The sequence below is a fragment of the Schistocerca nitens genome, chromosome 3 (genome assembly GCF_023898315.1).
Source record: "Schistocerca nitens isolate TAMUIC-IGC-003100 chromosome 3, iqSchNite1.1, whole genome shotgun sequence".
NCBI lineage: Eukaryota > Metazoa > Arthropoda > Insecta > Orthoptera > Acrididae > Schistocerca > Schistocerca nitens.
Genome location: NC_064616.1, coordinates 575650495 through 575673893, shown reverse-complemented (window position 1 = coordinate 575673893; position 23399 = coordinate 575650495). Strand labels below are relative to the sequence as shown.

The following is a 23399-nucleotide window of genomic DNA, read 5'->3' as shown; positions in this document are numbered from 1 at the left end:
TATTTTGTGGTTTTTCATTTTGTTGCTAAATTTTATTTCCACTTCTTATTTGTGTCCACTACTTCCGGCTGTTCTTGCTATAGAATTAAGTTATTTCTGGTAGTTGTCTGTATTTAGGATACCGTGTATATCCCATGTAGCAGATAACTGAAACACACAGTCAAAGCTTTTGGATACCCCTACATAACATTTAAATTAGGTATGGCAATTACCTTAAATCATGATGTAATTTCACATCACAGAACTCTTACTAAGCTTTCATACATACGACTGATTCATCCCATCTGTCCCGTACACCGTTCTTCACGCTCCAGAAAAGTTCCTACTTTGAGATTTAAAAAAAATGAAATACGAAGTTCCGTATCAACACAATAGCATCTCTATTAAGTAGACAATATGGCTACATCAGTTGAGAAAGCTGCAGTTTGAGCAAGACAGAGATGCCCGTCACACTTTCCAAAAATGCTTATGGTAATCTCGCCAGAGAATGATGACCAACAATATAAAAGAGTTACTCCAAATCCCTGTCAATACGTACGCTCATTACTGGTCAAGTTTGTGAACTATTTTGCAACCGTTGGTTCCAGAATTTGTTTGAAACTCAACATTGGCCGACTAATCAGGAGACTTTTAAATGATCTTAGCTGTTAAACTTGTTCTTATTCATAGTACAGATAACCACAATTTATAGAGTAGTTTTTAATAGGAATATGGTTACTCATCAGCAGCTTTTGCTCCTACCATCAAAATGCTAAAAATAAACGAGCGGTATGTCTACAATGCCAAAAGCCATCCTGGATGGTCAGTGTGAACATTAAGATGTTCTGTCAAGTTAGTAGACACTGTGCGACAGTATAGACTTCTCGGGAGCCATCACGAATCGCTATGCGACGAGGGAGATGAGCTTGACGGAAGTTTCTGGTCTTTTGCGAGAACTAAGAATTAACTAAAGCGCAAATGTCCGTCCAAGTTGCCGAGCGCTTTGCGTTGTACATGTTATTCGACGTCAGGGAAACGAAATTATAACAGTTCCAGTTACTCTGTCAATAATTAAGGAGTTTAATTTAGTCTAAGTTTATATTGGTCAACAAAGAGTAGGTTGGCGTCTGGCTAATGTGACACACAAAAATATCTAAACATGATGAAAACTATTACAAGCTATCAAATTTGGTAGCAGATCGCGATATGAATTTTCTTCATGAGTTTTAACCGAGCTTTGTTTAGAATACATCGGCCAACACCCGGAAAACAATAGTGAGTAATTTTTTGAAGGCGTACACGAAATGAAAACTCAGGTAATTGCAGACCTTCCGTCAGATAATGAATTAACCGACCAAATGAAGAAAAGAAGACACTATTTCAAAAATTGCGGCAGTTTATAAATATTACTGGGTCACCGTAATTCAGGTTGGATATCGAGGATGAGGCCTAAAAATAAAATTTCAGACTACGTGAAGCTATCAGAATGACGGAAACATATTTCTTTCCAGGAAACAAAAACAAAAATGACAGAAAAGTTCTCCCACGGGTCCGAGTTGAGGAAGCCATTACACTCAAGATTTATAGAACGTAATTGCTGTTTTTCTTTAAACTGTCTAGTGTTGAGATGGTAAAGGCATAATTCTTCCTGCTATATACCAAGAGGTAACATAATTACTTCCCTAAAAACTAAACTAAATTCCGCCCGAACAGGCCATGAAGGCATAATGCTACCGACCGTCCGCCGGGTCATCCTCAGGCGTCACTGGATGCGGATATCGAGGGGCATGAGGTCAGCACACCGCTCTCCCGGCCATATGTCAGTGTACGAGACCGAAGCCGCTACTCCTCAACCAAACAGCTCCTCCGTTTGCCTCACAAGGGCTGAGTGCACCCCGCTTGCCAACAGCGTTCGGCGGACCGGATGGTCACCCATCCAAGTGCTAGCCCAGCCCGGCAGCGCTTAACTTCGGTGATCTGACGGGAACCGGTGTTACCACTGCGACAAGGCCGTTAGCTCAGTTACTTACCTACTATTACTAAATAACTAATATTATGTTTCACCAACAGTGAAGTCTCCACAATTACTATTTTTCTGTTATTATAATAGAGCGTTAGTGCAAAGAGTGGCTCTTGTAGGGTTGTAGTGAGTTGAAGTGAAATGATATCTCAAATTATTGGGATGGTGGTCGCTTCATTGGACATGTTGTCTACGTAGACAATTTTAGTCAGACAACTGTTCGGCCGTGCGGTTCTAGGCGCTTCAGTCTGGAGCCGCGTGACCGCTACGGTCGCAGGTTCGAATCCTGCCTCGGGCATGGATGTGTGTGATGTCATTAGGTTAGTTAGGTTTAAGTAGTTCTGAGTTCTAGGGAACTGATGACCGCAGATGTTAAGTCCCATATTGCTCAGAGCCATTTGAACCATAACTCTTCTGTGGACGTTAGTCGTTTGTAATTTTCTGACGAACTGAGCGCTTGATGACAATAAAGGCAGGTCACTTTCAGTGAAAAAACGTTGGAGCAACCAATGACATCAAGGTATTAAGGAACGCAGCTCCAGAAGTCCCATAAGATTTCACACACATTTGAACATTTTTTTTCTGAATCCGGATAAACGAACATTGATATGAATCTTTCCTGAAAGCCAGTCTTGCACGTTAATCACTGTCTTATTTCCCTCGTTGACACTTTTCGAACTACTCAGAAGATTGTTAGGTAGTATGCTTTCGAAACACCAACACAACGAGTGAGTAGCGTCCTGCTACATGACCGAAATTTCGCGGACAACACAGACGGTTTGCAAAACATATCATGTTTATAAAATTTAACCGCAGACACAGGATGAAATTTATAGTGCGGTGAATCATTTTTGCACGTTAGGCCAGCGCGTATACCATGCTTTTCAGGCGTCAATCTTTACACCATTCTATATAAACTATGTAATCAAAAGTATCCGTACACCCCAAAAAACATACGTTTATCATCTTATGTGCATTGTGTTGCCACCTTCTGCCAGGTACCCCATATCAGCGACCTCAATAGCCACTAGACATCGTGAGAGAGCACAATGGGGCGCTCCGCGGAACTCACGGACTTCGAACGTGATCAGGTGATTCGGTGTCACTTGTGTCATACGTCTGTACGCGAGATTTCCACACTCCTAAACATCCCTAGGTCCACTCTTTCCGATGTGATAGTGAATCTATCCAGACCATCACACAGAAATTCCAAACTGCATCAGGATCCACTGCAAGTACTGTGACAGTTAGGCGGGAGGTGAGAAAACTTGGATTTCATGATCGAGCGGCTGCTCATAAGCCACACATCACGCCCGTAAATGCCAAACGACGCCTCGCTTGGTGTAAGGAGCGTAAACATTTTACGGTTGATCAGTGGAAAAACGTTGTGTGGAGTGACGAATCAAGGTACACAATGTGGCGATCCGATGGCAGGGTTTGGGTATGGCGAATGCCCGGTGAACGTCATCTGCCATCGTGTGTAGGGCCAACAGTAAAATTCGGAGTCGGCGATGTTATGATGTGGTAGTGTTTTTCATGGGGGGGGGGGGGGATTTCACTCCTTGTTGTTTTACGTGGCACTATCACAGCACAGGCCTAGATTGATGTTTTAAGCACATTCTTGCTTCCCACTGTTGAAGAGCAATTCGGTCATGGCGATTGCATCTCTGAACACGATCGAGCACCTGTTAATAATGCACGGCCTGTGGCGGAGGGGTTACATGACAATAACATCCCTGTAATGGACTGGCCTGCACAGAGTCCTGACTTGAATAATATAGAACACTTTGGGGATGTTTTGGAACGCCGACTTCGTGCCAGGCCTCACCGACCGACATCGATACCTCTCCTCAGTGCAGCACTCCGTGAAGAATGGGCTGCCATTCCCCAGGCAACCTTCCAGCACCGGATTGAACGTATGCCTGCGAGTGTGGTGGCTGTCATCAAGGCTAATGGTGGACCAACACCATATTGAATTCTAGCATTACCGATGGAGTGCTCCACGAACTTTTAAGTCATTTTGAGCGAGGTGTCCGGATACTTTTGACCATATAGTGTATTTACATCTACATCAACTACTACATGGTACTCTGCAGGTTACAATTAAGTGCGTGGTAGAGGGTTCATCGAACCACCTTCAAGCTGTTTCTTTATCGTTCCAGTCGCGTAACAGCGCTTGGAAAAATCGAACACTTAAATCTTTCCGTGCGAGCTCTATCTTATTTTATTACAATGATTTTTTTCCTATGTAGTTGGGCGCCAACAAAATATTTTCGCATTCGGAGGAAAAAATTAGTGATTGATTTGTGTGATTTGCGGTATAACCGAAATTCAGCGGATTCCTTTTAGTACTCATGTAATTGACTCCTCATTTTACTTTATTTGTCGTCAATTGCCACTCTTCACACTATATAGACATCTCGTCTAAATCATTTTGCAATTGGTTTTGATCACCTGATAACTTTACTGGACGTTAAATGACAACATCATGTGCACACTAACTGAGACGTCTACTCAGATTGTCTCCTAAATCGTTTATATAGGTCAGGAACAGCATAGGACCTGTAACACTTCTTTGGGAAACGCCAGATATCACTTCAGTTTTATTCGATGACTTTCCGTCAGTTACTACGAACTGTGACTTTTCTGACACGAATTGACGTACCCAGTCGCACAGCTAAGCGATATTCCACAGGTATGTAATTTGATTAGAAGCCTCTTGTGAGGAACGGTGTCAAAAGCTTTCTGAAAATCAAGAAATATGGAATCAGTTTAATACCTAAAATGGAACAACAACTCGGCGGAATACACAGAAGCACACTATTGATCAATAGCGTCGAGTAAACCTGAGAAATAATGTATTTTTACAAATGAAACATGTCGGGAAATAAAAGAAAACACCATCCCTACACAATGCGATTAGTTGCGTCACATTTTTCTGAACTGTCAGTTATTATTTCCCTAAGTTTGGAAAATTTTCTCGAACGCCAGGTTTGTATTTGGAGAAAGTCGTGTTCAAATTCGTTTCCGGCCAATCTAATTCAAACAATTCGTGGAAGCCCTAAATCGATCCAAGTAATTGTTGTAGTCGTTCATTTATATAGCCACGGCCGGTTCCTTCCCGAATTATTGAGAAAGTGGAGATTGTGCCTCGTGTCTAATGTATGCCGTGATTACGAACCCCTGTTATAGTGTGACAGGGACTGGGAAAAGAAGTGATAGTGATATTTTTAAAGATATCATTTCGACTTTGCTCTGGGAACTCAAATGAAGCCATGTAAAACTAAATCGGAAGTGTCTGACTGTGATTTATATCATCCTATAGTTAGCAGCGATGAGCTGGACTCTGTCAACACCACTCAGAAAGACAGTCTTCCTAACGAAGCCTTATAAGAGAAGGAATTACGGTTCGCAAAGGAACTAGCTGCCCGCGAGAGAACATTTTCTACAAGTAGTGTGGCAGGTAGATCAAATCCTACTTACTTAGACAACAGAGTGGAAGTCGGCGAAAATCTAACGTAAATGAATAATGACTCCCTTCCATCATTACAGACTTCATTTCATTGTACATTGTCTGCTTCGATAGCTGAGTGGTCAGTGCGGCTGATCGGAGTACGGGGGACCGGGTTCGATTCCCGATACTGCGAATGACATTTCCTTGGTGGCAGGACTGGAACCAAAAGCATCAGCCTCGAGATGCTAGCTGTCGGAGCAGTAGCGGCAGCAGGTCAGGTCTGCTAACGCAACAACGGCCGGGAGAGCGGTGTGCAGCAGGCCCCAAACCTCTCCAAACCACATCTCCATGACGCCATTGGCTGAGGGTTACACAGTTGTCGGTCGAGCCAGGCTGGCCTGTCTACAGCAAGAAAGGCAATGCGTTCTTTCCACTGTACATTAGTAAAGCGTCTCACTGGAAATTCTTAAGCTCATATCCAACAGGGTAAAACTAATATATTTCATCTTCTTGAGGTCAGCAGCCCATTCATTGCGGGGATATACCGATTCAGTTTCTCGGACAGACAAATAAGAGAGCACGAAAGTCATTAATAGAAAGACAACAGTGTCGTCATGGTACAATGTCTGCCGAAAGCGTGTAGTATGTGCAGCGCAGGCAATGTATACGGGAAGTATTGATGACGTATCAATAAATGGTATAAAACTAGTTTTGGTATTATCAGCTAACTTATGAACAATGTACACGACCTTTTAACCCGTTGTAGCATGCCTTGTAACCGATTACGTTACCTTATGTGCGAATTATTTAACTTTTAATTACGATTTATCTGCAGCTCAAGCTTACATATTTACTATTTTGTGAAATTTATCTGGGGCTGAATACACATTTAACTCATCAGTGTGATGGGAGGCGCTGTGGTACTACAGTATTACACATTTGAGTTCCGCTAGAAGATGAATTTTACAGCGAAAGATGAATTCCATCGGCTGTTCAGAATACCAGTCGACCATTTCTTCCTGTTTACCTCTCTCATGCCATTCCGTCAACTCACCAATTTCAATTATTTGAAAATTAAACTGTCGACTTGCTGGGTTGAATTATTCATCCTTTAGCTAATCGCAGAACTATAATATCCTTGTCATTATATAGTACGTCTGAGACAAGATGAGCGGATGCGATAGAATGATTCCTTTGATTCTATGGGAAATAGTTTCTATGATGTGTAAATAAGTTAAAGATTCACATTTCATATTAGTGCAGTACTACTGAATGACTTATTAAATATTACAATATAAAAAGATATGAATTATACTACTACAAACTCATTAGTTTTAAGAATATTTGTTGGAAATAAGTGTTTCCATGTGTTTTTCGGATTTCTCTATTATTGTTCAACGTTGAAGCATTTAGGAAGACCGTTGCTAATTTCAGAAAAAGAGATTTATTGGTGTCAACATATGACCCAATATTAATCTCTACGACGTGGATAGTTCACGTTTATGTAAATTAAATTTCGTGATATCTTAAGCATGACTTGGTACAAAGAAAGTGTCTATGTCAATATCCGCTCAACAGTGAGTCATCTTCTTGTGTTAACGAGCCTTAATTCTTATTAATTTTGAAGGATAGACGAACTGTCGATTCGTTCTGAGTCGTAAATCACTTCTGGATGCATGTCACTGTAGCATACGTGGCGTATCTACGTACGAGGACGTGCTGAAAGTGATGCCTCTTGAATCCTCTATGTGAAAATCCTTAAAGCTTTTTAAATAAACAAACGTCATTAACATTCTACATCTTTATTTTTAATGTCTACATATCTGTTTGTCAACCTAGTCTCTCTGGCGACGAACACATTTCTCCCACCGAGACACCCGTTTGTTAATATCGGCACTGTTGAATGTCTGATTGTGACGAGCCACAACCTCACCTCTGCTGACACCGCGTTAACACCATCAAAGTGAAGTCGTCGAAGGCGTTTAATAAGCTTTCGAAACAGATGAAAACCGCGTGGGGCCAAGTCGGGACTGTATGGACGGTGATCGATGAGAGTGAACCCAGAGCGTCGGATTGTTACAGATGTCGCTGCACTCGTGTGTGGTCTCGGATTGTCATGATGAAAGAGAGGATGCTCCATGTGTGGACGAACTCTTCGATTTCGAAACTCGATTACAGCCCGCTGTTTCTCACGCAACGACATAGTTACGTTACACACTGCCAGATTACACGCTACAATTCGAAGCCCTCTAGATGCAGAGAGCTGCAAATATGTACGCATGAAGAATGAAGACGTAGAATGGTAATAACTAGAGACCGGATTACATGCATCATAAAAATCTTAAAATATGCATGCAATGATGCATGAAAAATGCTTAAAAATGTATGAAAAGTGTCGAAATATGCAAGATCAGACATGGTAGTTACTGCGTGCATTATATCTCAGAGTGAAACCTGTGCATGTCATTTACGAGGAAGAGCGCCGGCCACGCGAAAAATCGGTACATTTAGAACGCTGATATCATTTCCTAAATAATTTCTGGCAGAGGTTAGGAAGAAGGCCTATCTGGGATTATTTTCTAAAAATTTGCAAAGTGGGGAGGCATACTGTATTTCAAGAATTGTTTCTTCTTTACTATTGTTATCGGTAAGAAGCAGATGCGATGCGATTGAGTCGCAGAGAAACAATCGATTTGTAAGGACCAACTTCGAGATATATCGCACGCAGAGAGGAACGCTGGAAAACTCCGTAATATTTTATTTAAAAAGCAACATACAATCTTGAATTTTTTAACAGCATTGACTTTCAATTAATAGTATCGGACCAAAGCATCATTTAAGATTTATTTTACATTTTTCTACTATTGTAAACATAAACGTCCAAGTACTGTTCCAAATGTTCGGTATTAAAGATTCTGTCTTCGATCCCTCAAAACATTTTTATAAGCAGTAAAGGAGCGTTGTACATGAACTGAGGTAACTGGACAGTATTTTAATTTGGGTGCTATGTTGGCATTTATTGTTTCTGGTAAAATTCCACGCATCCCATTAATAAAACTATCAATTTGGAACAAGGTTTCAAATCCTGGGTTATTGTTTGAAATGTTTTCAAACTTTTCTTTAAAGCCTGGGTTATTGTTTAAAATGTTTTCAAACTTTTCTTTATGTTTTCTTGGGAATACCTCCGGCAATGAGGAGTTCACTAGAATAATTTTATTTATTAACTGAATAGATTCATTCAACCCCAAATCTTGCGCATCAAGCTTTTTGATATGGGAAAAATGAGTGCTACTCACAGCAATGGCTTTTTTTAATACCGGAATCATTAAATGTTCCCTTGCTCTGAAAAACTGCCAAAGGCTCTGTACTATCGAAGCCGCTTACTACCCCTCTAATGGCCTCGAAATGTTAATTATAAGCCGGCCGCGGTGGTCTCGCGATTCTAGGCGCGCAGTCCGGAACCGTGCGACTGCTACGGTCGCAGGTTCGAATCCTGCCTCGGGCATGGATGTGTGTGATGTCCTTAGGTTAGTTAGGTTTAAGTAGTTCTGAGTTCTAGGGGACTGATAACCACAGCAGTTGAGTCCCATAGTGCTCAGAGCCATTTGAACCATTTTTTTGTTAATTATAATACAACACAGCCTCGACCTACGAACCCCAACGAATTACCACTGGTTCGAGAGGTAAAGGCACACTTAGTAGTTTTTCTTTGTAGGTCTTGATACGAGCCTTTAGAATCACTTTCTTTGTGGATGAGATCAGTTTATTTACATTTACAAACGCGGAACGTACTTCTTCAGCAAGGCGATGTACTCCATGAGCAAAGCACGTCACATTAATCAAATTGGGATAAAATACTCGGAGGGCGTTTCCTGCTTTAATCATATAAGGAGCAGCATCTGAAATAAACACAAACACCCTTTCATCTGCAGAATATTCTGGAAATATTTTTCTAATACCCTCATTCACAAATATGGAGATCATAGAATGATTTACTTTTTCAAGTTCTTTGCAGGCAGCTAAATAGGAAGAAGTAGGCGCTTCTTTTAAAGCACCAACAATTAACTTTGCAATGTAACGGCCACAAGCGTCTGTAGTTTCGTCAACTAAAATCCAGATAATGCTGTTCTTGAGTTAATTTCGTATTTCTTCCAGGACATTTATGTAAATTGTCGGTAACTAATTTTTATGCAATTTTGATTCATCTGGTATATTTCGATTTAAGCAATATTTGCGCAGGAAGCCTTTGAGGATAGGGTTTGTAAGTTTTTGAGGAGGAATATTACTTGCAATGAATGATTCACATAGATCCATGCTAAACCGACTTTTTTGGTTACCTTTGGACAAATCTCTGGTTTTGCAACTTGCTGTTGTCAGAAGTTGTTGTAGTGGTCCTTTCTTCTGCATTCCTGCGATATAAAGACTTGTCTTGACATGCTGGTCTATTTGAAACTCTTTTTTTTAGCACGAAACGTTTTTCTCGCAAACTCGGCAATATAAAACAATTCCATGATACGTAAATGTTCCATGATGGTAAGATATCCACGAAACGACGTTCCTTTTCTCGGGCGGCATGGCGCACAACACGTTACATACTACAAGTCGTAAACACGTTCTACTGTGTACAAGTAAACAGAAAGCTAAATTGAAACAGTGGACGTGGGACTAAAAGCCTGCGTAGTTTAATTTAATTGTTGTCGAAGCGTACGGTATGACAGTGTAGGGGATTAACTGGGGCACGGGCGCAGGAGCATTGACTCTATCTACCTGTTACTGTTCCTCTTTTGTAATGATTTCGCCAGGCAGTAAACACAGAGCGAAAATATGCATCGTCACTAGTGTTTAGTTAAAATGTGAAATCACAGGTGAAAAGAAGCCAAATATGAAAATGCATATGCACCATGAAAATGCATATAATCCGATCTCTAGTAATAACATTTCTTTTATTAAAAAGCTTTAAGCGTTTTCATATAAAAAAATTCGGAGGCTTACTTTTCAGGACGCCCTCGTAATTAATACCTCCTGCATACGAACGCAGGGTAATATTGGAAATCGAGGATAAGTCGGAAGGCCGGCAGACACGGGAGTGGGCTTATTTGTGTGGCAGCCGAACAGAGTCAAGGCGCTCCTCTTGCACCAAGGAAAGCCGTCAGGTCTGGTGACCCTGGGTGATTCTGCACTGCCCTCACGCCACACTTTACCGCTACTGCAGTGTGGGCTACTCAAGGGTGGCCTACAACTGAGTCAGTGGTAACAACAGGAAACGTCGCTTTCATAATCTTTGTTTTTAAGAAGAGTTCCAGAAAATGTTTTTGTTGAGGTAGAGTAATTTACAAGAACGAACTAGACGGGTACTACACCGCCGATTTATGGAATAGGAATAAGAAAACGAGTAGTTTAAATAGAGGCCTGATAGTGTGCATAGGCCGCAGTCATGTAGTTACACAGTTATCACTGCCACGTAAGACCGAGCGAGGTGACGCAGTGGGTAGCACATGGACTCGTATTCGGGACGACGACAGTTCAAAACTGTGTCCGGCCATCCTGATTTAGGTTAACCGTGATTTCGCTAAATCACTTCAGGCAAAGGTCGGGATGGTTCCTTTGAAAGGGCACAGCCGACTTCCTTCCCCGTCCTTCCCTAATCCGATGGGACCGATGAACTCGCTGTTTGGTCCTCTCCCCCAACTCAACCAATCAACCAACTCTCACGTAGGCAAATGCCAAGTCATTCTTTCATCACATGCACATTTCTCGGACATCTGTTTAAGAGACAGTATCAAAGGCCACTGGAGAGTACAAGTCAATAATGAAGTTTCCACTCACCAGGTAATTTGCAACTGAAACGAACGTTCCTCATAAATAAACTTTATGCACTAGGAGGAACTTGATCCCAGACTTTTATCTTCCACGGGCAATATTATACCTTCTTATCTATCCTGGAATCCTCGCGGACCGACTTAAAGTCGTAGGCTCTTTTCAAACCTCTGCTTATTAAAATGTACGAATATACCTAAGGCACTTCATTCTGATTCTAGCATGGTGTGTTTAGTAAGGCTACGGACAAGTTTTTCCTGGCTGAGTTGCAGAGATGCGTGTTAGGTTTTGATTTTCACATTCAGAAAGATAAAACCGTAACACATACATTTACTTCCCAAGATTAATTATAAACATTCCGGAATACCATCCGTATCCACTCTAAAGCTGATAGCGAATACTGATACAGCTTGCAAACAATTTAAGACGAAATCAATCAGTAATCAGTTCTCATCATGCCGAGAAAAATGACACAAATATCTTGGCTCTTGTTACCTACCCAATTGGGAAGTTTAACCATAACCGGAACTTCGGCCAATACCCCTCGCGATTACAACTCATTAGAAGCGGTGTTCCCATACAAGAAATGGAAATAAAGCTGAAGAATATGAGGGATTTTATGTTTAACGTGGAAACGTTGACAGTACAAATCACACTTTCTCCTGGATGATCTTAAAATTTATAGCGCTGATAGCGCATTAATAACTTCTGCTTGATAATGGACACCACAGTTATAAATTTGTTGATTGAAGACGATGTTTTTTTCACTTAGGTGGTAAATAGTTCCCAGACTGTTCATAAACCATTTCTACTGTAATTTGTAAATGATTACGAAAAACCGCACATTCGCTACCATTTTTGTGTGTATGGTACCTTGGCTGTGTGTAAACATTCGGAAGTGGATTTTTAAGCCGAAATTAGTGGTGAAACTAAGAACAGTTCTTAATAAATATTACAGCCTAAGTGCAAAAATGTCAGCTTCATTTAAGAAGTATTCACTGGTTTACCTTATACGTGATAAATAAAAAACAAATAAATAATAATATTAGAGGGGACAATTCGTGTGCAACAGGGTTCCATTTTCCGGTCCGCTTATTTTGTATTCTGGTTCTCCCATTGTGTATCGATGGTGCAGATATAATTGTCTTTGCGGACCTACAGGTATCACAATAAGGTTTGCTAGTAATGAAGTTAATAACATAACTGATTTATTTACTGCAACGTGAACTATGATATATCAGAAAAAACATAGTTCGTTCTGTTCCATAAGAACAATTGCAACTTGAAAAGTAACAGTAGAATAGGGGGAAAAGGTAATACGTGAAACAAGATATTCACAATTTCTGTGCGTACATGCTGAAAAAAAAACTGAAATAAAGGTTTTCTTACATCCTTCTTTTCAGAAAAATTTTGCTCTGAATGTTGTAGGTGATTTTGGTAATCAGAATATCATGTAGCTGGATTACGTGTCACATTTTCATTCACTAATGTAGTACGGAAAAAAAATCCGGAAATTGAAAGTTTGCAAATGTTTCATAAGTGGAGACATAATGCCCCCTGGGCACCGTAACCACTTCGATTCTAACGCAAGGAATAACAATATAAACGCCACCTCTGTAATTGAGTAGTCAGCACTGCTGACTGCCATGCGGGAGACCCGTGTTCGATTCCCGGTGCTGTTAAAGATTTATCCTTGTTGGGAGGACTGGTACGGGTTTCCGTCAGCCTGGTGAGGCCATCTGAGTAGCTACTCGACCGATTATTGACGACCCTCGGGTCAAAAAACCCGACAGCGACCAGAATAGCGGTGTAATGACCACATATCCCTCCATACTGCATCCGAACACCCCACAGGCAGGGGTCACACTGCGGTCAGTTGGGCCGCATTGGGTCAGAACGGGGATGTTTACCTTTATTATAACATAAAAGTATTCTACCACTACATTAATAAATGAAAGGTACTGATAGGAACTACGAACAATCTTAAAGACAAATTGAAACTGTTTATGCTTGAAAATTCCTGGTGCTTCGTAGAATAATTGTTATGTAGACCAAGGGTGCGTGCGCGCTCACTCGCCTGTGTGTGTGTGCGTGTGCGTGTGTGTATGTGTGTGTGTATCCGCGTACGTACATCTGTGTACGCACATGTTTTAATGTGTTTTTCATTTAATTACTTTAAACATAGATTGTGTAAGCACAATTTAAAACCTCGTATATAAATGGGCTGCACGTAATCATATTTCACTGTGAAAATGTAACGTTTTTGGGAACCAATTAACACTTTTTGTACTATTGTGACCTATCGTAAACGTCATCCATGATACTTGAGAGTAACTCACTAAGGCTAAGATAAGTTGTTTTGTAGTATCGCATAATGTTAAAGTTATAGTATTACCTGAGCTTTCCGAAAGCTTCGCAAATACGGCGTAAGAGAGAGCTTCCTTCTTGTGACTGGTTGTGTTGTTAGCCTTGGAGGCAGTTATAGTGCAGGACTCGTAGCTCTGTATTGACCTCATGGCCACCACATCGCAGCAGTCGCCTTTCATTCATGTCCTTGCATTACACCTTGCACGAAGTTCAATATTTCTCCATTGCATTTTCTTTTTCTTAAGAGACATTCCTTCATTTTCCGCTCCTGTTGTGCAGGGAAACCACTGTGTCCCCCCCCCCCCCCCCCCCCCCCCCCCCGCAACCCACAGCCCCTCCCCCACCAGAGCGTGTATTCATTTTAAGGAATAATGTCACACACCTGCCCATCAAGGATTTCGGACGTCTTGTATCTAAGCTGAAATTTCCAGTAACGTAAACTAACATCTCCAAAATTCTTTTATATGTCACGAACAGTTCACGTACAATACATCTGCCACACTTCCTCATATATCCTTTGTTAGCGTAATGCTGCATCAAAATATAGAGTAAACAGTACAGTTGGGGCTCAACTGTCCATAGCCACTGACATCTTTAGGCGTGGATTTGGGAATGACAAGGGAATCATGGACTTGTTTGGGAAGTCGTTTACGAAATCAGCGGAATACCTAAAAACCAACTAAACGAATGAATACTTGAGCTTCTCTCGTGCCCAATACACCCCAGTAAAGCAAAATACCAAGCATAGTTTTGGTGGAGGTGAAGAGCATATTGCAATTACTAAGCGATCAATGAAACTGATAAATTAATAGGAATGTGCTGAGAAAAAGGAGCGTAACCGCTGCAGATCACTATTGCGGTCGTCACTGGCTGCCTTGTAGCCATTGTTACGGCGTGCAGATGTCGTGATAAAATTAACCTGTATAAGAGAGAATCCTGTATGTTCTCCAACTGACCAAAAATATCCGGACTCTGCTATTTAAAGCGGAACTGAAGACTCGATTTCATCAGATGCGGACCCGGCAGTATAAAAAAGGGCAGGGAATAAAGTGTTGACAACAGAGAAGCAGTAACAGCAGAATGGGTTGGTCAGGAGAGCTAACTGACTTGGAATGTGGTCTTGTCATTGGCTGTCACCTGAGTAACAAATTAATCAGAGACATTTAAATTCTCCTAAAATTGCCCAAGTCGAGTATTGATGATGCGAAGGAACAACCACAGGTAAAACAAGACCAGGCACACCTCATGAGCTTCAGTCCGGAACCACACGGTTGCTACGGTCGCAGGTTCAAATCCTGCCTCGAGCATGGATGTGTGTGATGTCCTTAGGTTAGTTAGGTTTAAGTAGTTCTAAGTCTAGGGCACTGATGGCCTCAGATGATAAGTACCATAGTGCTTAGAGCCATTTGAACCATTTGAATACCTCATGCACTGGCGAGAAGGGATGTGTCGAGCATTGTGAAGTGTGGCTGAAAGGAAAAGAGCATGAAATTAGCGGAAAGGATCTATGGTGAGTTCCAAAGAGCTGCTTGTAGTCCCGCTTGCACAACGATTGTGCGTAGGGGAGTTAAAATGAATTGGATACAATATTCGAGTAGATTCTCATATGCCACACATTACTGTTGTCAGAGCTAAGCGATATTTGAGATGCCGTAAGGAACGACACCACTGGCAGTGGATGACTGGCTACAAGTGATTTGAGCCGACCGGTGTGGCCGAGCAGTTCTAGGCGCTACAGTCTGGAACCACGCGACCGCTACGGTCGCAGGTTCGAATCCTGCCTCGGGCATGGATGTGAGTGATGTCCTTAGGTTAGTTAGGTTTAAATAGTTCTAAGTTCTAGGGGACTGATGACCTCAGAAGTTAAGTTCCATACTGCTCAGAGCCATTTCAGCCATAGAAGTGTTTTGGAGTGATGAAGCGCGCTATACATAGGATAAATGCCAGTCCTGATGTGCTCGAAGCACTTAATTCAAGGAATAAAGTACAGGAAAGGAAACGGGAAAAGCACCATCAAGAAGCAGAAAATGCAGAGACGTATAGAACTACCACAAAAAGTTTTTATTGTCTTGATCACCACCTAGTTTTACATTATCAATGAAAGGGAGTGTCAATGTCATGTACGACACGTTATTGCACGTAGTTTAAAGAACACAATTACATTTTTCTCTGTAAAAATTAATACGCCAAAGTGAGATAATATAAGACTACTTTCAATAAAAATATCCCAAGTTATGTCAGATGAAATTACTTTCGCCGTATTTTTGTTGTAAGAAACGACAGAGAACAAAATTTTAAAAACAAAATAGTCGCCTGAATTACCTTGATAGTTAAAGTATACAAGCTACCAAATGATTCTCGTGGACATCGATTCACCAGGACTATAATAAACTAGAACGTCAGAAACGGAAGTTTGAATTAAATACTTATATTCCCAAAGTGCATACACCGTCACATTGTATCCTTCTGTAGACGTTGTGTAAGGAAATGGTACCTCAGATAATATTTGATTCACGGGGAACTTGAAGTTATATAAAGTGCGTGAATTTCAGAACCAGAGGTGCGTAGTAAGCGTAGTAATTAGTCGTCTTTGCGCACGACGGTCGAACTCAATGAAGGTACAATATTCATAAAAATGTTTAAACAGTCGAGTTGTGACTTAAGACATACCGGTAAATGAGGAGATCGCATCTCCGTAGGCAAAGTCGCTAACGCACTCCTCTGCTACGGACCTCGCTGTGGAGTTAGTTGCTGCGAGAGGAAATTGGAAGTTCAGTACTAGACTTGCACGCGGAAGAAGCTGGGTTCAAATCCTAGTGCAGCCACCCAGAGTTAGCATTTCCTTTATTTTGTAAGATCGCACAATCGGCAAGGAAAAGGGTCTGTCAGGTTGAAAGTAAGTTAAGTAGACACTGATGTAGGTGTCGAAGGCGTAGCATACGAATCTGTGTTATCCATATGGAAGAGTGTAGCTGACCGTGCAATATCTTGCGGAAAAATGAAGAAACCTTATAGATCCGAAAAGCTTTTCTACACATGCTGAAGGCAGTGTAAATACGGTTTATCTATATAAATTAAGATCATACGGCAGATATAAACGATAGGGTGTCACTATCAGGTCTTTAGTTTGTTTTTATTTTTATTTTCTTCCTTTTCTGCCTCTCTTCCTCTCTCTTTATTTTTACAAATTGTCATTTAAAGCGAAGCGATAGCTTGTGGCTACAGACATAAGAATTCCCATAGGCTCTGAGTTGTACGTAAATTACAAATTAATATGTCCTCTACACATGTATTAATTTTATGTTAATCATTAGACAAAATATTGTTTCCAACAAGGGATCATATTTTTCCCTTTTGTGTGTAATAACTTAGGTTCATATCCTAAAACGGAAAATTTTACAGTGAGAAGTGTGACAAGGTAATGGTGATCTGAGAAATATGCTGAATCATAGTTTATAGCTGTTTCCCTGATACAGTCCAATAGAAACTCTGCTAACTATTGATAGCCATTCTTATATAAATATAGCGGAAAACTTCCTGTTACAAGCTATTAGGTACATGTATTAATTTCGCCGAACACTTTCAGTTCCCTGAGAAAACTTGTGTTACTCCTCCATCACTTCCCAAAATAAAGTTTGATGAAAATTTGTTTATAATCTGTTTCACGTGGCATTTATAAGCTACTATCACTGGTCGGGCGTGAACTGATCAGACAAAAAGTTAGTAGGATTATAGTGGTCAATACTTGTGACAGTTCTGATGCTATTGCAAACAACTGACAGGGCCCTCAAGGAAGGAATGATAAGTTACAAAGTGGTCTGTCTGATTTTCCTCTTTTCGATTCGTGATTTGTATATGTGTTTCTGTTTCATGCAGACAACTTGCTGATGTAGATTAATGTCAGAAAAGATATACTGAAATTAGGTCAGCACACGGATGAAGACTTTCTAGTGCACGAATTATAGGTACTGTAATCAGCCTTCCAGGTATTAATGAGAAAACAGAAATAGACACCACTCATGATATTATTTAAATGCTCTGTTCTGGTTTAGAAGTATTTAGTTAGAGTATTACACATTACTTTGATTTTATACAAATTTCTGTTACTGTATTATGTATGTAGCAAATTCAGTTCTATGATCTTTTGTAAAACATTAACTAAACAGCTATTGCAGGTGCTGTATGAAGTATACCCTACGCACAATGTAGACATGTAATTTTTCTGTACATATTACTGCATTTTATTGCAGATAAACCAGTCAGTTTAGGCTAGAACGATATCTGTTTATATAACTCGTGAATGGCTTTTGATGTCGAAATAACTAATCTAACGGGATACAATGACAAGCGTAACAAGGTAATGGTGGTTTGAGAAGATGGCAGTTTTAAGGGTAGGGGAGCACGAAAAGGAAGCAGTGATTGAGAAGGGAGTGAGACAGGGTTGTAGCCTATCCCAGATGTTATTCAATCTGTATATTGAGCAAGCAGTAAAGGAAACAAAAGAACAATTTGGAGTAGGAATTAAAGTCCAGGGAGAAGAAACAAAAACTTTGAGGTTTGACGATTACATCGTGATTCTGTCAGAGACAGCAAAGTACGTGGAAGAGCAGTTGAACGGAATGGACAGTATCTTCAAAGAAGGATATGGGATGAACATCAACAAAAGCAAAACGAGGATAATGGAATGTAGTCGAATGAAATCGAGTGATGATAAGGGAATTGGCTTAGGAAATGAGACACTTAAAGTAGTAAATAAGTTTTACTATTTGGGAAGTAAAATAACTGATGGTGGTCGAAATAGGGAGGATATAAAATGCAGACTGGCAATGGCAAGAAAAGCGTTTCTGAAGAAGAGAAATTTGTTACACCGAGTATAGATTTAAGTGTCAGGAACTTCTTTCTGAAAGTATTTGTATGGAGTGTAGCCATGTATAGAAGTGGTACATGGGCGATAAACAGTTTATAGAAGAAGAGACTAGAAGCTTTTGAATTGTTGCTACAGACAAATGCTGAAGATTAGATGGGTAGATCATGTAACTAATGAGGAGGTACAGAATAGAACTGGGGAGGAGAGAAATTTATGGTACAACCTAAAAGAAGGGATCGGTCGGTGGACACATTCTGAGGCATCAGAGGCATCAAGGAATCACCAATTCAGCACTGGAGGGAAGCGTTGTGGGTAAAAATCGTAGAGGGATACCAAGAGATGAATACAGTAAGCAGATTCAGAGGGATGTACGTTGTAGTAGCTACTCGGAGATAAAGAGGCTTGCACAGTATACAGTAGCTTGGCGTGCTGTATCAAACCAATCTTTGGATTGAAGACCACAACAACAACAACAACAACGGGATATTAATTCTTCGAACATTCTTTAAAGTTTTCATTACGACTTTTAATTAAAATGCTTTAACTTTCTGATCAGTGGACAAAAAGCTACTGATATAGCGACCTCTTTGTCAAGACTACATTGGACGTTCGAGAAATCTAAGTCGCTTGTACCATGCATAAATTGATTTGTTCATAAATACCATAATTTCAGTAACTAAAGTTTGATTGTAACGCAAATGTAGAAATTATACGCTAACATTATGTATAAGTAAGTAGGTGACAGTGTTCTACCTTGGAACACTACCAGCCCTATAAAACAAGTTTAACATATTTTCTTATTCCATTCTCAAATTATAACATTCACTTTATGCTCCATTATAAAGCCTCCTGAAATATCAGCATGATAAGAATTACATTTTAAGAAACTTCGGCATTTATAAACAACAATTTATTTATAATCCGTAGATGAACGCACTGCTGAACTATTAGACTGACTCAGTAGGTAGAAATCCAGTAATTAACAACAATAATGCAATTATCTTAACTCAGTTTGAGAGAGAAAAGTGCATAATGGGAGCAGTAATTGCAGACTCACATTTACTGTGTCACATTATGTTTATAAATAAATTACAGTTATAGAGATTAAAAGACAGCGTATTCCATCTCAGGTGTTCAACTTCACTAAGAAGAGTAGTACAACTCTTGATTTATACCACTTTACCTTTCACTATGAGTAAATTTCTAAGAGGAAAAGTGGTACTCCAACTTTTAAGGACTATAAGAGGGAAATTATGGCGCAGTTGACTAAAATGTCTGCAGTAGACGAAATTATAATATTTCATTTGTACATTTCATGGAAAGAATCACGAATTGTTGTAAAGCGTGAATTTACATTAAACGAAACGCAAAACTTTTCATTTCTCAGAAGTGGTAAAAATTAAGTGGTACCACTTTGGCTCTCAGTGGTTCATATCTCTCCAACACCTGGAATTATGGTGTATGTAACTACTTGATATGACAGCTGCGCTAACTTGTTATTTGTTGAAAGAAGGCTGAATGTTCGTCAGTATGTTGTAAGATTGGTAAACCCTATCGTTGTACCATTCATGACCAGGGTGTTATGTGGCACGCTGCATTAAGACAATGGAAAACTTCACACTGATGTTAACACCACAAACGTCTTGAGGAATGTCCAGATTCTTGACTGCTCCGCCAGGTCCTTCATTTGTCACCCACAGAGCCCTTTTGATGCGACAGGAAGACGTATAGATTAACATCAGCCTCCAGTCAGAAATCTTCATGAACTGACACACCATGTGTTTCCAGCATTGCAATAATTTCCTGAGGATTACATTCTGAGGCAGTTTTCTTTCATGCCACAAAGTAAACAAGAGTATAATCGTGTCTGTGGGGGTGGGGGAACGGCACAAACTGACGTTGATGTTGAACTTAAGTTCCTAACGGATTGAAAGTTAAATCATTTCATACCCATTTTGTGACGAACATCTTGCCCAAAATTTGATAAAACAAACTGGTGTTTGATGGGGTAACAAAATTTTTGGAAATTTGTGGTAAATTCCTATGGGACCAAACTGTTGAGGTCATCGGACCCTAGGGTTACACACTACTAAATCTAATTTTAACTTACGCTAAGGACAACACACACACCCATGCCCGAGGGAGGACTCAAACCTCCGACGGGGAGAGCCGCGCGAACAGTGACAAGTCGCCCTAGAAGGTAACATATTCCATTTCCCTCAGTGTAAATGCAGAATCAGTAAGTACATAGTCATGCTCTAATACTTAGTTGTGTAAGGTACTGTAAACCTATACTGTGCCCGAGGTGATAATAATCGATTGTCCTTATAGTGAGCAATACGTGCTTAACACCATCGATCCTCTAGGCTCTTGATCGCCAACATTCCCAAGCTGGGTTCGATCGAAGGTCGCGTTAAGCCTTCGGAAGGCCACTACGTTGCCAACGGTCACTACTAAGTGTAATGGTTGGGGAAAGTACCACTTGCGTCAACCCGGACTCGATCGCCTAAAATCGGCAACGGTTGCTTTTGTTCTAATCTTATGATTATTGTATTTGTAACTTTTGGGGTCACTGTGACATTTTACATGAGTCAGCCGCATCCTTTAATTTCTTATGGTAAGACAGTACCGCTGTTCCAGACGTTTTTACATAAGGTCATTATAATTATTCGTACTTTTAACTGATGTTCAGTCATATTTTCTTCAAAGTTTTTCCCCATTTCTCACTATAATATAATACAGGTAAAAATCTGTACAAATGCTAATGGGGAGAACATTGTAATTACAATCTCTAGAATAGTTTATGGCACGTACTGGCTCTTGCTGACGGAAGAATTTGGAAATAAATGACGTTAAGGGATATAACAAATTACAGGAAGCAGCTCAACAGCCCCTGTGATTTCAGGGAACCAGTGAAATGTTGTGTGAGGATGACAGTAATTGTGTTTGAACCAGACACATCGTGCGTCGGCATTTAAGAAAAGTTTGTTTCGTTCCCATGAGAATTTCAATTTCTACAGTAGGCAATGTGATGTAAAAACATTCATAACCTTATATTATCCCTAATTCGCTATCCAGCTACCGTTTGAGGGTCTAAGACGCACTCTGTTCCACTAGCATTAAGATTAAACTTCCTTTCGTACGTGAAAGAAACAGAAAATAATAAAAAAATCTGGATTTTTTCCAAGAAACTCCTTCACATCTGAAGACCCTAAATAGATAAAATGAAAATGTGTACAAAGATAGTAAGCAGTGTGATTCCGTGATATATGATAAACTTTGAGGGATGATGGAGAAGGGTAAATGTGTCAGTCTGCGGTAAGGGGCCCTGCTCCGGAAACGATCGAGTCGAAAGTTATAAGCGAAAATCGTTCTGATACGAATGAGAGCGGAATATATGTATTGGTACTGTTGTTGCTAAGATTGTAGGGCAGGCAACTTTCAAAGGTGGTACTATGGACCAAAACAAGAAAACAATACTCTATAAACAAGGGCTATAGAGTGCATACCTTAAGAGCTATGAGCACTTGTTCATCTTCGCTACTGTGAAACACTGCTATTCTACTAAACAAGTGCACATCTCTTAAGGTATGCATTGTAGAGCACATGTTTACTTTACTTTTTTTCTGGTTTTGGTCCGTACTACCGTCTCTGAAAGTTTGCCTACCATAAATCTTAGCAATAAAAGAACAGGCACATGTATTCCACTGTTAGAGGTATGAGAATGATTTTTGGTTATAACTTTCGACCTAGTCGTTTTCGGGCTAAGATCCCTTACCTCAATGTGACACATTTTCCTTTCTCCATGATCGCTAGAAATTTGTATCATCAAGGAATCATCTTGTATGAGATTTATGTATTTTGTTCATGCTCGATACGTAATTATCATTCCTGAAAGAAGTTTTTGCCTGTAACTCTATTTTATAATGCGCTGAGTTTAGAGCAGAGGGAAAAATTCTCGATTAGCAAATGTTCTTCGCTATTTTTCACTGATACGTATCATTTCTTTCAAGACTGATTTCAGAACTATCTAGTTATGTTTTGGGTGCTGGAGCCTATTTGTTAGAAGTAAACAATCTGTTAGGATATTAAACATCCTACTCAAATAGTTACAGCACAGAACAAACATGCCATTGCTAAGCAGGAATGTGACAAAGTATCGAGCGATAACTATTGATTCATACATTAACAAATCGGACCATAATTTGGAACAGAGTTTCATAGAGCCATAGACTCAATAGCATTTTTGAGCCATATTCTATTGAACAAGCTGGTGCAGTTGTTTAAGACGCTAGACTCCTACTAAAGAAGTGTAGTAACCAGATATTTGTCCATTTGTTCTAATTTAGATTTCCTGTGGTGTCCCAAACATACGTTAGGCCAATTCCAGGAAGGTTATCACTAAGGCCAATTTTTTTCCTCTTCTCTATATGGACTGGCGCTTTTTTTGTTAAGACACTCGATCGATAATATATTGAACTCCAAGCTTTCGCCTATACTCCCATACCTGGGCCGGTCTTTGACAATTGGCAGACGCTTGTCTGGACAGCATAATGAACCATGCTGCTAGGTGCCTGGAATGAACAGGGGCGAGAAAGTATTTTTTTAATTAGCTAATGCAGTATTAAGAACTTAACACTGCGGGGTAGTGTCCTGCAGTTTCATTTGTCCAGCTGGATTTTCATTCCGCAGTTATAAATGAGCATTAGCTGATGTAGACTACCTCCTGGAAGTACTAATCAGCCGGATTTTGGAGAGAACAATTCCATCAGTAATGGACATGGCTAGGTGCAAAGATTCTGTGCCTACGCGTTAAATAAGGCTTGCCAGAAGACGGAGCAACTCAATGGATTGATTTATTCTGTCTAATGGTGGCATCTAGCTCAACAGCAAAA

General features: G+C 40.2%; 1 protein-coding gene and 1 pseudogene across 2 annotated transcripts in view; both read right to left on the bottom strand.

The window, feature by feature from the left end:
* The window catches only part of LOC126248486 (elongation of very long chain fatty acids protein AAEL008004-like), a 332054-nt gene that overhangs the window by 231839 nt on the left and 76816 nt on the right, over positions 1-23399 (bottom strand). The gene's annotated exons all lie outside the window — the stretch shown is intronic.
* Positions 1880-1997, bottom strand: LOC126250575 (5S ribosomal RNA; annotated as a pseudogene).